The sequence below is a fragment of the Pyrus communis genome, chromosome 10, assembly GCF_041283825.1.
Source record: "Pyrus communis isolate YQ-2024b chromosome 10, ASM4128382v1, whole genome shotgun sequence".
Classification (NCBI taxonomy): Eukaryota; Viridiplantae; Streptophyta; class Magnoliopsida; order Rosales; family Rosaceae; genus Pyrus; species Pyrus communis.
The window spans coordinates 25,059,003-25,072,473 of NC_142574.1; the positions used below are offsets into that span (position 1 = coordinate 25,059,003).

The 13,471-nt window shown below is 34.4% G+C and overlaps 1 long non-coding RNA gene and 2 pseudogenes across 1 annotated transcript; all 3 read left to right on the plus strand.

Moving 5' to 3' along the window:
• Window positions 1-472: 472 nt before the first annotated feature.
• On the plus strand, window positions 473-3,084 carry LOC137728442 (uncharacterized protein At4g26485-like; annotated as a pseudogene).
• A 588-nt stretch (window positions 3,085-3,672) lies between these two features.
• LOC148693772 (uncharacterized) lies at window positions 3,673-6,279 on the plus strand. The gene is made up of 5 exons (XR_015952589.1): window positions 3,673-4,178; window positions 4,460-4,552; window positions 4,660-4,715; window positions 5,406-5,477; window positions 5,769-6,279. It is a non-coding gene; the product is annotated as an uncharacterized LOC148693772 (long non-coding RNA).
• Window positions 6,280-7,545: 1,266 nt separating this feature from the next.
• Window positions 7,546-13,057, plus strand: LOC148693773 (zinc finger BED domain-containing protein RICESLEEPER 3-like; annotated as a pseudogene).
• The last annotated feature ends 414 nt before the right edge of the window (window positions 13,058-13,471 follow it).

Genomic DNA, 13,471 nt, shown 5'->3' on the forward strand with positions numbered 1-13,471 from the left:
TCTCATCACAATAAGGAAGTGATGCACACTGCACAAGAAAAATTAAAATTTATCTCAAGTAAATTTATATTATTTCGAATATAACTTGTTCATTATATTTTCAGTTTAAGTTCCGTATGCGGTCATAGGTTCGTAAAATTGAATTTGAAACTAAGCAAAATATGAGTGAAAAAATGAAAGGAAAATTGAGGTCTACATGAAAAGCTTACGTGGCATCTAAGGGATATTTTAATAATTTTATCACTATTAAGAATAAAATATAAGAGTAGTGATATATCCATCTTATTGTTTTATTTTCACACTCACCTTATATTTACACTCATTATAAAAAGTGAAAAAAACATATAACTATTTTCCCACCCACCATTATTCCAAAATAACTCTATATATTTATTCTTCAATTTTTCCTTTGCTTTAAAAGAATTATGATAATTAAAAAAAAAATTATCATTAGACAGGAGGGTGGTAGATAATGGAGTCCTCGGCTGCTTCCTCACTCTCCGTTACAAGCTTACAACGTTGTGAAATTCCCCCTTCCAAACGCCTTTTGGTCGACCGCCGTTACGCTTGGGTAGTTGATGAATGGAAAGACCCATCAGAGGCAGCTCTTGCTGGTGGCAAAGGAATATTAATATTGTAGCAAACTCAGCAGTGAAAGCTTTGGAATGATACCTGCTTCTCCTCGGCACTTGCAAACGGGGTCTTTACCCTTCACAACATTAAGTCTTCTTTGCTAAAGCCAGAAACTCCTCCATTTTCAGCCCCATAATTTGATTCCTCTTTTTTTTTTTCCTCTCATTTATGTATTTTAGGTTTTTGGCAATATAACTAATTATGTGGCAAGACATGATTGGGTGATCTTTAAGTCTTTGAAGGTCATTTTCTACAAGAATAAAGCTGTCAATCAAATTATCATTTCAAAGTGGACGGATAAATAAGACACTGGGGTGAGCTTAGTAGCACTCAAATATAATAAATCTCGAGATAAGATATCACATATGAAATCTGTTTGGGCCTCCGAAATTATTACTAATTCAATTTTTTTATACATACGTAATGGTAAACGTTGATTATCTTGTTGGAAATGACTCTATTTTCTGTTTGATTATTTACTTATTTCTTATCAACTTTTCAGCAACATGCATGGTTAAATTAAGAGTAACTCCATTCGGGGTTGAATGGGGATGCATAACACATACATTTTTTTGTTGGCTGGAAGCTCCTCAATGGAAAATCTTAAGGAAATGTAAAATAGTAAACTTGACCGAAAGATGTAAAAAAGATGGAAGTTGAATGTTTTTTTTTTTCAATGTTAAATTTACATACATCTTCACCATTAATTCAAATACTATATTTACGTCTTCTCAAAATGTAAATGAAATGAATTTTTTACATCTTAATTTTGTATCTTTTCATTAGAGATGCTCTAATATGGCATGTTTAAATGACTAGTGCCACACAAAAAGAACTTTGGAATGGGACTAAGCATTGTAAGTTGATACGACACAAGTTACCAAATTGCAAGTTCCAAAATAATCATTATTCTTTATTCGCGATTGTACCCCTTTCAAGTGTATTTTATTCCTGTATTTGTACATGCTTGAAGTGTTAATAACTATTTTCTAATTTTACTTAGTTTTATATCTTATCAAAAATGCCCAATTTTATTTGATAATACTAGATAGAATAGAAGTTATACAGACGGACAAAAAAATTAAAATTTGGGACCTTTCAATTTCCAACACTCGTTCTAATTAATGTGACATATTTCTTCTCAATTAATCAGTTTAAACATTTTTGCCTATAAATTTTCCAACTTTCAAGAGTAATAGAGGAAAAATTCAAGCAGCTCAGAAAATGGGGAAATTGAAGATGAAAAGAAAGTTAAAGAAATGTGAGATGTGAGAAATCTAGAGCGAAAGGGGACAAAACGGAGGCAGTGTTTGGCTGGGGTGTAGAAATGAAGATTAAGCATTACAGCAGCTTTCACAAGATACAGTTAGTGGGAGAAGGAGACTTCTCTTTTGCGCTTTGTTTGGCCACAAGTTTTGGGTCAGCTAGTAACATGGTTGCAACTTCTCTCGACTCACGAGGTATTAATTTACATCAACCAAACACGTTATTATGTCTGTTCAATATAGAGATTGAAATTATTTAATTTGTATGTTGTTTGTAGAGGAGTTAAGGTGAAGTATTCAAAAGCTATGAAAAACTTGATGGAATTGGAGAACATGGGATGCAAAATATTCCATGGGGTAGATGTACACACCATGCTCCACCACCCTCGACTTACGAGGATGGAGTTTGATCGGATCGTATTTAATTTTCCTCATGCTGGATATTCGAATTTTCGTTGTTCATTGGAGAAAAAGAAGCACCACCTTTTGTAAGTTCTCAAAATAGGGCAAAAATGTTACTTTAATTGAAATTTGTTATGATATAAGTGAACAACGAATATATTTTTGGAGTATAATATAACTAATGCACGTGTTAAACAAATATATATTAGTTATACCACGTGGCGTATTCCAGTATTAGTTCTCCATACGACCACATTTCTGAACCGAGCTGATTTGAGTTAGGCTAACCGTGGGAAATTGTCCAGAGTCAGCCGGACCCAAATTGCATGGACTCTAGGACAGTCGTCAAGGTCTAATTATTAGATTGAATCATGCATTTTTCAGGTTGCATCAAAGTTTGGTGAAGGGGTACTTCAAGAGTTCAAGGGAGATGCTGACCAGAAGTGGAGAAATTCATATGACGCTCAAGACATCATATCCTTACACTGAGTAGGAAATAGAGAATTTAGCAGAAGAGGCTGGCTTATTTTTGGTTAAAGAAGAAAAAGAGTTCTCAGTAGGGGACTATCCAGGTTACTTAAACAAGAGAGGTGCAGGGAAATGTGATGCATCTTTTCACGTTGGAGAGGCTAGCACCTTCAGATTTGCCAAGCGCTTGTACTCTCCCGCTGCTTCAAGTTTCCGGCCTGGAGCTTTGAGTATTAGTATGTGGTCTGATGACATGGTCGATATGGCTTGCACTTATCTGGAGAGCTTAGAGATGAAAACATCAAAGAAGGAATAGAAAATTTGGAGATCTGTCTAAGGTTTCCAAGATTACCTTAATCCATTTTATCACTGTTTGGTTGGCAGATTGCATTGAATCCCTAAACACCAAACCCGACGAGTCGATTAGATGACGGATATGCTTGTGAGAAGCCAAACAAATCCAATCCAATCTAGTTGGTTTCGTAGCAGTTGTTTTGGAAAGAGTTTTTTCTTTATAAAACAGAGACTTAAGTGACTATCAATGTATAGATGAAACATCATGAGCATGAATCTGGACATTAAAACCCAAATCGGTAATGCTCAGGAATATATCTCAACCAGTTTCTCGCTGAGCGAGCGAGGATCACCTAAACGCCATGTCTGGTTTTAGACATCCCTTAGACCTGGTTGAGTATATTCATAGTGTATCGTGGTAGCTTCTTTGTTAAAATTGCACATTTTATACATCGATACATATACAACCTAAATGAGTTCTCATTCTTTGCTAAAAGTTGGCGGAACAGTGAAGTACCAACTACCAACATCTTCTCTATATATAAAGCCAGCAGGATAATTTGGTGTCACTGGTTTCATCAAAAAAAATTTGGACAAAAATGCTCTCAAAACAAAATAAATTCAAAAGCAGCTCAAAATAAAGTATCAAATAATGCAAAAGTATTTTGTCATATAAACAGTATTTTTTAAATAATTATTATTTTCCTCCCTGCGTGCAGATCAGCAGCTGCACTGCTGTTCTTCTTCTCCTCCTCCCCAATTCTTCTTCACTCCAAAAACTTCGTTTCATCGCAACTTTTTCATACGGTAACGAAATCGCGCAAGGTCAGAGCCTATAGATTCGTATCAGAACCCTCTTCCATCTGATATGACACCCATACCTCAAAATCAACTGTGCTTAAATATTGGAGCCTAGAACAGTGACGGTTTTCTGGCGGAGTTTTGCTGATTCCGCCCAATCCCGCCGGAATTTGATCTCGGCCCAAGAGAGAAAGTTGATCCTCTCCTGACGATCATTCTACCTATACTTGAGTTCGTTGAGTGAATTGAAGGGATTGTTGGTTGAATTGGTAACTGGATAATGAGGGAATCTAGAAGATCGGGGCACCTTCTCAGGTTTGTACTACTCTATTCCGTTTTTTCTCTCTTTTTGGGAATTTCTTGAATTTGAAGATGCACGTTCTGATTTATTCCATCGATGGCTACTACAAGTAATGATCTTTGGTGTGTTTGGTTCCCGAGAAAATCAAGGGAAATTGTTTAATTTCCAACAAGAAAATACTTATCTTGCAAATTTTATTTTCAACGTACGGGGTTTAATTCGTTCTTATGTGCAAAGTTGTTTTGAAAGTGATATAGCAGGCTTTGATGCATAACCTTTATTTGATTCATTGCAGCTCCAGCCTATTTCATTGTAGCTCCAAGATTATAAGAGTCGGCTATTAGTGTTTGGACATGATGGTCCTTACTTTGATCGTGAAGTTGCACAGGTTCTTTTTTTGACGTTTCATCACTCAACGCTGCATTAATTTGTGTTGCTTCCTTTAATATTGGTCTCCTCCCTGTTTGTGATCATCTTTGTGTATGTGCAATGCAGATTATTATCAAAATTGTAGAAAGAAGCAAACAACATATGCATGAAGATTTTATAAGGTACGAATTATTCATGTTTGTGTATGTCTTTCCTGAAATGCCTATTTAAATTTATTCATTTTTAAAATGAGTCAAAGAAACCATTTTCTGGATCTTCCAACACAGAGGCCATTGTCCTTGACAAAATGTAAGTAAGATTTAGCTAGATTTATCAAAATGTAGTTTCTATTAAGAATCCTATCCAATCCTTTTTAGCTAATGGCTTTCAATTTTCATTCTACATTAGTATGGTTCAGTTACCTTCACAAAAAAGCACTTTCCCACTCGGACGATAATATAAAAGTCTTAAACATGAACTTGTACGAAGTGTTTTAGTGTTTGTCTTCCATTTCAACGAAATGTTTGGTAGTAAAAATATCGCTATGCATGCACAAATATGAATGGGAAAAACTCTAAATGCCGCATGCTGTGACTCCTAAACCCCTGCTACTCAAACTTGCTTCCAAGTGCAACAAAAACATGGATATCTAATATTCACTCATTGCCAAATAAATTGGCCAAACCAAAGGATAATATTTGTAACTCACAATATACACATAAATGGTATTGTATGAAATATTTGACATGAATTTTTATTATTAACATCACTTTTATATGTTACTTAACTGTTGACAAGTCACAATCCTCATGTTCTCTTTTCTTTTTTCAAAAATAAATTATCTTGTTCTTTTTTTTTTTTTGTTCATGTAGGAGTACGAAAAATTCCAAGTTGACTTCAACTTATCAAGTATGGAGGGATGTGATAGGAGCAATATATCACAGGTTGTCATCTTAATTGCGTTTCTACTCTTTTTTTTATTGACTAAAATTTCAGTGTTTTGTTGCATAATGTTTCAATTTTTTTTTTATATTAGTAGGGTTCACTTACCTTCACACAAAACCCTTTCCTTTCTTTTTTTTTTCTCTTTCACTCGGATCAAAATACATAAGACTTAAACCTGTATTTTGGTTGGAGATTTTACAATTGCACCTTCGTTGTAGTTCAATATGATTTTTTTTTTCCTTTTTTAAAAAAAACAAAAATTCATTCTCTTTTGCAATTTCTTCGTATAGGTCGGCAATGATGGATGAGGATCCTCTCAGCATCCTCTTTGTGAGGATCCCAGAGATCATCAAATTATGTTCGTTCATTGTATATTGTGCAGTCAGTTTTCGTCAGGTATTGTTGATGTTTAATTTTAAATAAAAGTATCTAAAATAATTTCTGACTGTACGATGTACAATGAACGAACACGATTTGAAAATCCGAATTCGGCAATGAAGAAGTTCGATTGGGGCAAATAAATGTTCGCAATTCTCGAGAACAATCAAAGCAAAAATTTCGTAGGAGCAATCAACAAAGACACAGACACCAAATTGTGAATTCATCACAGAGGGCTTAAAATTCAATGCAACGATGTGCCAATTATCAAACTTGATTAACTACTTCAATATAGTACAAAATCAAATTAAAAAAAAAATAAAAATAAAAAAAAAAAAAGAAGAAGAAACTATAGGATCAATGTTAGCGGGTAACTATGATTTCTTTCCTTTGGACCCTAATAATTATATATTTGTAAATCCATATGATGTATGAATACTTTTGGATAAAAATGCCCTCTAAATGAAAAAATCAAAAGCAACACAAAATAATGCACCAAATAACGTAAGGGTATTTTCATTTTATAAATGGTGTTTTTTTAATAATTAATTATTTTTGTACAGTTTTACTCTATTTTTAATCACTTAAGAGGCGCGTAGTGCCAGTTATAAAAAATGTCTTTCATACGCGCATAATAATGTGATTCAATTGGTTGTCAAATGATTTTATTTTTTTTTTAACAAACGATGTTATCTATACTAAGGGGGAGGGGGTGAGCTTAGCTTCACAATGAGCTAGTAGTAATGTAATTCAATAAGTTGCGTATTAAATATTATTTTCTCTATTCTTAATGTAAATTCAATAGAATATAGATAGAAATTGAAAGACCGATTTTATTATGTGGATTTAGCTACTTTGGTTGGTTTATGAGGGATTTCTTCTAGTATGGTCTAATATTATTCATTTACTTCAAATATTTGACTTTCTTTTCGTGATTAAAAAGAATTATGAAAACAATTCACGCATATGAATACATTTAAAACGTGTAAGTCGCGCGTAGTTTTTCTAACTCTCATCATGTTACGAGACTTTAATCCATTTCACGCATGTGGGAATCCATTTCAACAATCATCGTCTTTTCTTATTTTTGAATTTCTAGGTACATGTCTATCACCTTTTAAAAGTATGGATGACAATTATAACTGTTAAACCCGATAACCGTGGATAATCGTCTGAATGGATTGGATTTGGATATGAAAATTCGGGTATGGTATGGATATGGGTAAAAACCGTGAATTTTATTCAGTTATGATTTTGGATATGGTTATTGGGGTCCCCAATCCACATCCGTCCCCGAATCCGACCCGAATATAATATATATATATATATATATATATATTTTTTTTTTATTTTATATATATAATATAATTTTATTCAATTTACCGAACCCTCCTTATACTAATTTATTATGCAAACATCAAACCCTATACTATCTTTATTATGCACCAAACATCATGCATGGGGCATACCAACAACCTCATCAATTCAATATTCTTATTGTTATACTCAACCTAATTAATTCATTGAATCATTTTATATATCAATTATCAAATATTCCAAGTTTATCAGATTTATCTCTCTTCAAGAGTCTTATTGTCAAGAAACTGGTGCATGTTGTCCGCTCAATAGATACTCTTTCATTCTTTTTCATGTTATTTGATTCATGCAAATTCTCAATTAGCGTCAGTTTTCTAGTTTATTACATATGTTATGAGCCCATAGAATTATGAAAAATTAAATCAATAATTGTCTTCTTGTTTGTTGTTATATATTTAGTTTACATATTAATGGATTTGGTTGTGTTTGCAGCAATCACAATGTCTAAAAGAAAATTTAAGTCTCAAAACAAACAATATATATCCCAACTGATTGTAATCTAGCACCTATTGAATCCAAGTGTTGTGCAACAAGAGATACCAAATCAAATTGCTCGGCCCCAAGATATACCAACTCCAAATGAGGTCGTTGGTGAGATTGAGGAACCTGGAGGTGATGATGGTGAAGGTAATAATTCAAGACTTCACAGTTTGGTGTGGCAACATTATACAAGAACAATAGTTGATGGGGGTGATGAAAGCAATATGTAATTATTATAACAAGAAGTTTGGTGGGAACACTGGAAATGGAACCAGCCATTTGAGGCATCATGTGACAATATGTCTATGTCGGCGACAAAAAAAATTGAAGCAAACGCTAACCCAAAAAGTGGGAGATGGGAAAGTAGAGTTGTATACATTTGATCAAGAAAGTGCAAGGAGAGCTCTCACCCAAATGATAATATTGCATGAGTACCCTCTTTCCATGGTTGAGCATGTTGGATCAGAAACTTCATGAGTGTTGTCCAACCCTTGTTTAAGGTTGTTTCAAGAAACACAATCAAGAGTGATATCCTAAAAATATATGATTATGAGCGTTCGAAAACAATGCAATTGTTGGATGAAAATAAGATTAGAATTGCCTTAACTACTGATATGTGGACTGCAAGTAATCAGAACAGAGGATTCATGGTAATAACGGCATATTTTATTGATGACTCTTGGACGTTGCAGAGCTAATAATAAGGTTATATTTTTAATACTTTAATTTCTATTTAATTATTGTCTAGCTTTAGATTTATATTTCATACTCTTTATTGTAACCATCTTACTTGTAACTTTTTCAGATTTATTTATGTGCCTTGTCCGCATACCACCGAGACACTTTCATATGTTTTGATGGAGTGCTTGCTAGGTTGGAACCTCGATCGTAAGCTTTCTACCTTAACCGTAGATAATTGCACTATAAATGATAAAATGATTGATCTTCTTCTTGAAAAAAATTCTAGTAGTTCACTTTTGTTGGGTGGAGGGTTCTTTCACATGCATTGTTGTGCGCATATATTAAACTTAATTGTGAAGGATGGTCTGGAAGTGATTGGTGGTGGTGTTGGGAAAATTCGTGATAGTGTTGTTTACTGGAAAGCAACACAAAAAAAAAAGAGGAAAAGTTTGTGGAAGCAGCACATTAGTTAAAGCTTCCAAGCACTAAGAAGATGATGCTTGATTGTAAAACTAAGTGGAATTCCACTTTTTTAATGATTCAATCTGATTTGATTTATAAGGATAAGTGTTTGCCTGATGATGGAGATTGGGAGATGACAAGAGAGATTTGTGAGAAGTTAAAGTTGTTTTTATAATGTCTTCAAGTTGTTTTTTGGAACTAAGTACCCTACAACCAATCTTTATTTTCCAAAGATTTGTGAGATTAGGTTGTCGCTAACCCGGTGGCTTACCTCTAGACATGATGAAATAAAAAAACATGGCAAGAAGTATGATTAAGAAATTTGATAAATATTGGAGTGTGATTCATGGAATAATGGTTGTAGCTACTGTCTTGGATCCAAGATTCAAGATGAGGCTGATTGAGTGTTTCTTTCCTCGTATGTATAGGCAATATGCTTCGAATTAAATTGATAAGATTCGCAAATATTGTTATGATTTGGTAAAAGAGTGTGGATCTATCATATCTCTAACATGGGTTATCAACCATCATTCACCTCATCTCAATTGAATCAATTTGACTTTGAAGAGATGAATCCTTTAATGGATAACTTTGACTTGTTTGTTTCTAGTATTGTAAGCACTGATAATGTAAAGTCAGAATTAGATCACTATTTGGACGAGGCTGTTTTTCGTAGAACATCTGATTTTGATATTTTGAGTTGGTGGAAATCAAATGGGACTAAATATCCTATCTTAAGTGTTTTGGCAAGGGATATATTAGTTGTTCCTATATCTACAGTTGCTTCCGAATTAGCTTGTAGTACTAGTGGGAGATTTGTAAGTCCACACTGTATTAGACTTCATCCAAAAACATTGAAAGCCTTAATGTGCGCCCAAAATTGGTTATGGAAAGAAATTCAAGGTACCCTAAAGTATTAATTTATTTTTATCTTATATTTGTGCATGTTCTTTAATCTTAATTTCGAACTTATTTTTCAAACTTAATTAATTAGTATGCATTCAGTTTTAGAACTAATTTAAGTATTTATGTTTCACAACTAGCTTCTTGTTCTAATGCACATGTCAGTCGCTGCACTTATTTTGAATATATATATATATATATATATATGAGGAAAACATCCCCAGAAGAAATATTTTTAGAAAAAAGTATTGTGATGAAGAAAAGCTAGCCATATATGCCGAATGGAAAGCTTTTGTAGAACAATACCAATTTGAAATATATTTCTTTGATTTTATTGAAAAACATTTTGAAACAAAAAATAAAGTTACGGTTGTTACCAAAGAAAATTGGGTTAAGGAAGACAAAACTTTGATTTCTTCCAGTCATCCTCTCAAAGAAACTATTTTGATTTCCACTGGTAGCAACCCCTTTTAAAATTCCAAAAGAAGATTCTGGTTTTAAACATGTCATTGAACAGAATAATTTTACAAACCAAAGTCTTCATACTATTGGAAAACAGTTAGACAAAATTGAAACCAAAATCGACAAATTGTCTCAATCAAAATATTCTCCAAAAGAAAAACCTTTAGTAAATTTTACTAATACTGCTTCAAGTTCCACTGCTTTAAAATCCATGACTACTTTACAAAAAATTGATCATATGCTCACTGAGCTCAAAAAAGAGAAAGTTGTTAATGTTTTGCAAAACAATGATGTTTCTGTCGAAGAAGAAAATACTTCTGATTCTTCTCAGGACACGGAAACTAGTTCTACTATCCAAAATATTGAAAATATTTTTCAAAACATTAATCTTCAACCAACTTTTGATTTAAAACGTATTCGTACTCATCCGGTCAACCCTACTTCTCTCACAAAAAACTAGTATCCCAGGCCAACTCCTCCTGACCTTCAATTTGAAGAACGAAATATTCAAAATCAATTTTCAGTTTCAGCCGACAAACTTTATGAGTGGAACATAGATGGCTTATCCGAACAAGAACTTTTGAACAAACTTCAACACATGTCCATGGTTGCTAATAGCTACATTTCAAATCACAATTTTACACAAACACAAATCGTTGATCTTCTCGTCACTGGTTTCACCGGAATGCTTCATTCTTGGTGGGAGAAGCACTTAACTTCTCAGTCCAGAGATGAAATACGCTTTGCGGTCAAAAAAGATGAGGAAGGATTTCCCATTTTTGACGAAACGATAGGACAGGGAATACCCGACAGAGTAAATACTTTACTTTATACGATTATAGAACACTTTATAGGAACACCCAGCAACGTTACTACGCGTATTCACGACCAACTGAGTAATTTAAGGTGTCCGACCTTAAGTGATTTCAGATGGTATAAAGATGTTTTCATATCCAGAGTTATGCTTCGGGAAGATAGTAATCAACCTTTTTGGAAAGAAAAATTTATCAATGGTTTACCAAATCTTTTTGCTCACAAAATTCGAAATGTTTTAGTAAACGAAGAAGGTGTCATACCTTATCATACCCTTACTTATGGTAACATAGTCAAATTGTCTCCATCATGGTCACAAAATCATACTTCCATTGTCAAACAGATCAAAAATCACGTCAAGACTTTGCCTTCCCTTGGCATTCCAACTCGCAGCTCTCTCAAAATAGTCGAAACCGACGCATCTGAAATCGGTTATGGAGGAATCCTTAAACTGAAAATTTCTTCCGAAGCCCCTGAACAAATTGTTCGTTTCCATTCAGGAGTTTGGAATCCAGCTCAAAGCAACTATAGTACTATTAAAAAAGAGATTTTATCTATTGTATTATGTATTAGCAAATTCCAAGATGATTTATTAAATCAAAAATTTTTAGTTCGTGTTGATTGCAAATCTGCCAAACATGTTTTACAAAAAGATGTTCAAAATATTGCATCAAAACAGATTTTTGCACGCTGGCAAGCCATATTAAGTATTTTTGATTTTGATATTGAATACATTAAAGGCAGCCAGAATTGCATACCAGATTTTCTAACCAGAGAGTTTTTGCAGGGGAAGAATGGGTAATAATCCTACTCAGCAACGAAGGCTCCCAGCCACCCTTACCCAAACCCCAGCACCAGTAAAACAAGAGTCTATTCCCGACTCTTCATCAGCCCTCGTCATTACAAACAGATTTACTCCCTTAGGTTCAACAGTAGGAAATATCCGACCAAATTACCAAACGGCCTTAGCCACCCCTTATGATCCCTACTCTTCAGTTCGTTCTCCAGCACCTTCACAACCAAAAACACCTAGCTATGCTAAAACATCACCATATGTCCAGAACCCTCATTCTGAAAAGCTTTTTAGCATTCCTCTTCATATTGACAAAAACCAACCTCCAGAACGCATTGCTAAATTACTTCTTCCTCCAAATTTTCATTATCTCCCAACAGAATCATACAAAAGCCTCAAATACTACCAGGCCATTCTCTCTGAGACATAAAGAATTGCTATTAAGCCCATTTACAGCACCACTCATCAAAACAAAATATTGTACCATTCTCTCCATATTGGAAAATTCCTTACCGAACTCGAATGGGGAATTCCCCTTTATCACACAAAACCTCTTCATACTCAGCATGTTCTCATCCCAAACAATCATTACAATTACTATGATTATATCCAAGCATGGACCAACATTTTTCTCCACCAGACAGAAGACTTTAGTCATTCATGGTTCATAACCTTTGATAAAAATTTCAGATTGCGGTTTCCTGCATGGTTTCCAGATTGGTGGGCTTCCCATGGCCCAAGCTCTTCTATCATTCCAGATAACCTTCGTCATGTTCTCACAAACAACTTCCAGCCCAGTTTTGACAGAAGTCGTTTCGACAACAGAGTTACTATTTTTTCACTGCTCATGGCCAAGTACAAGATCCCATAGATTCTCAAATGGAACTTTGAAGTGGACTCTAGTGGTCTTTACAGAACCCGATGGGTAAAATGGTGGGATAAATTCAACCACCAAAAAATTATTGATCTTGTAAAAGTGGAATTTCCCTAGGATCTCAGGCACTGCCAATCAAAGCTTCAACTTCGTCCTCACAGGCTTTGCCAGAAAATCAGCACTTTCCTGAATTACCAAAAGCTCAGGAACCAGTTCAGTCCTTATCAGATATTAGTCCATCTTCCTCTCTCAAAGGAATTTCCAAGTCAGCCAAGTCCTCCAGCTCAAAGAAAGAAAAAACTACCCAACTGCTGGATATGGCTCAGCTGCTAATGGCGGAAGCAGCTTTGCTGTAAAAGAAAAAAGATTCAGACTCAGATTCAGATAATTCTGATGCCTCGTCTCAGCTTCCCGCCAAATGGGCTGATCAAGCAGATTTTCAAGATGCCCAGGACCCATTTGATATCTGAGACGCAATATTTGCCCATGTGATTGTGTCAGCCCAACAACATCATCAGCAGTAGCTGCTATCATCTCTTCCGCAAAAGACAAGGCATTATTCTCTAATAGTGAAAAACAAAAAGGTCACTGTTCACAATAGTGAAAAACAAAAAGGTCACTATTCACAATAGTGAAAAACAAAAAGGTCACTATTCATTTAACTTTTGTAAAAGAATCAAAGCATCTTCACTATTCATTCAGCCAGCTTTAGAAGACAGCGGGATTCCCGGATCAATTGGGCAAGCCTCATTCAGTCTCCTCGCTCTATA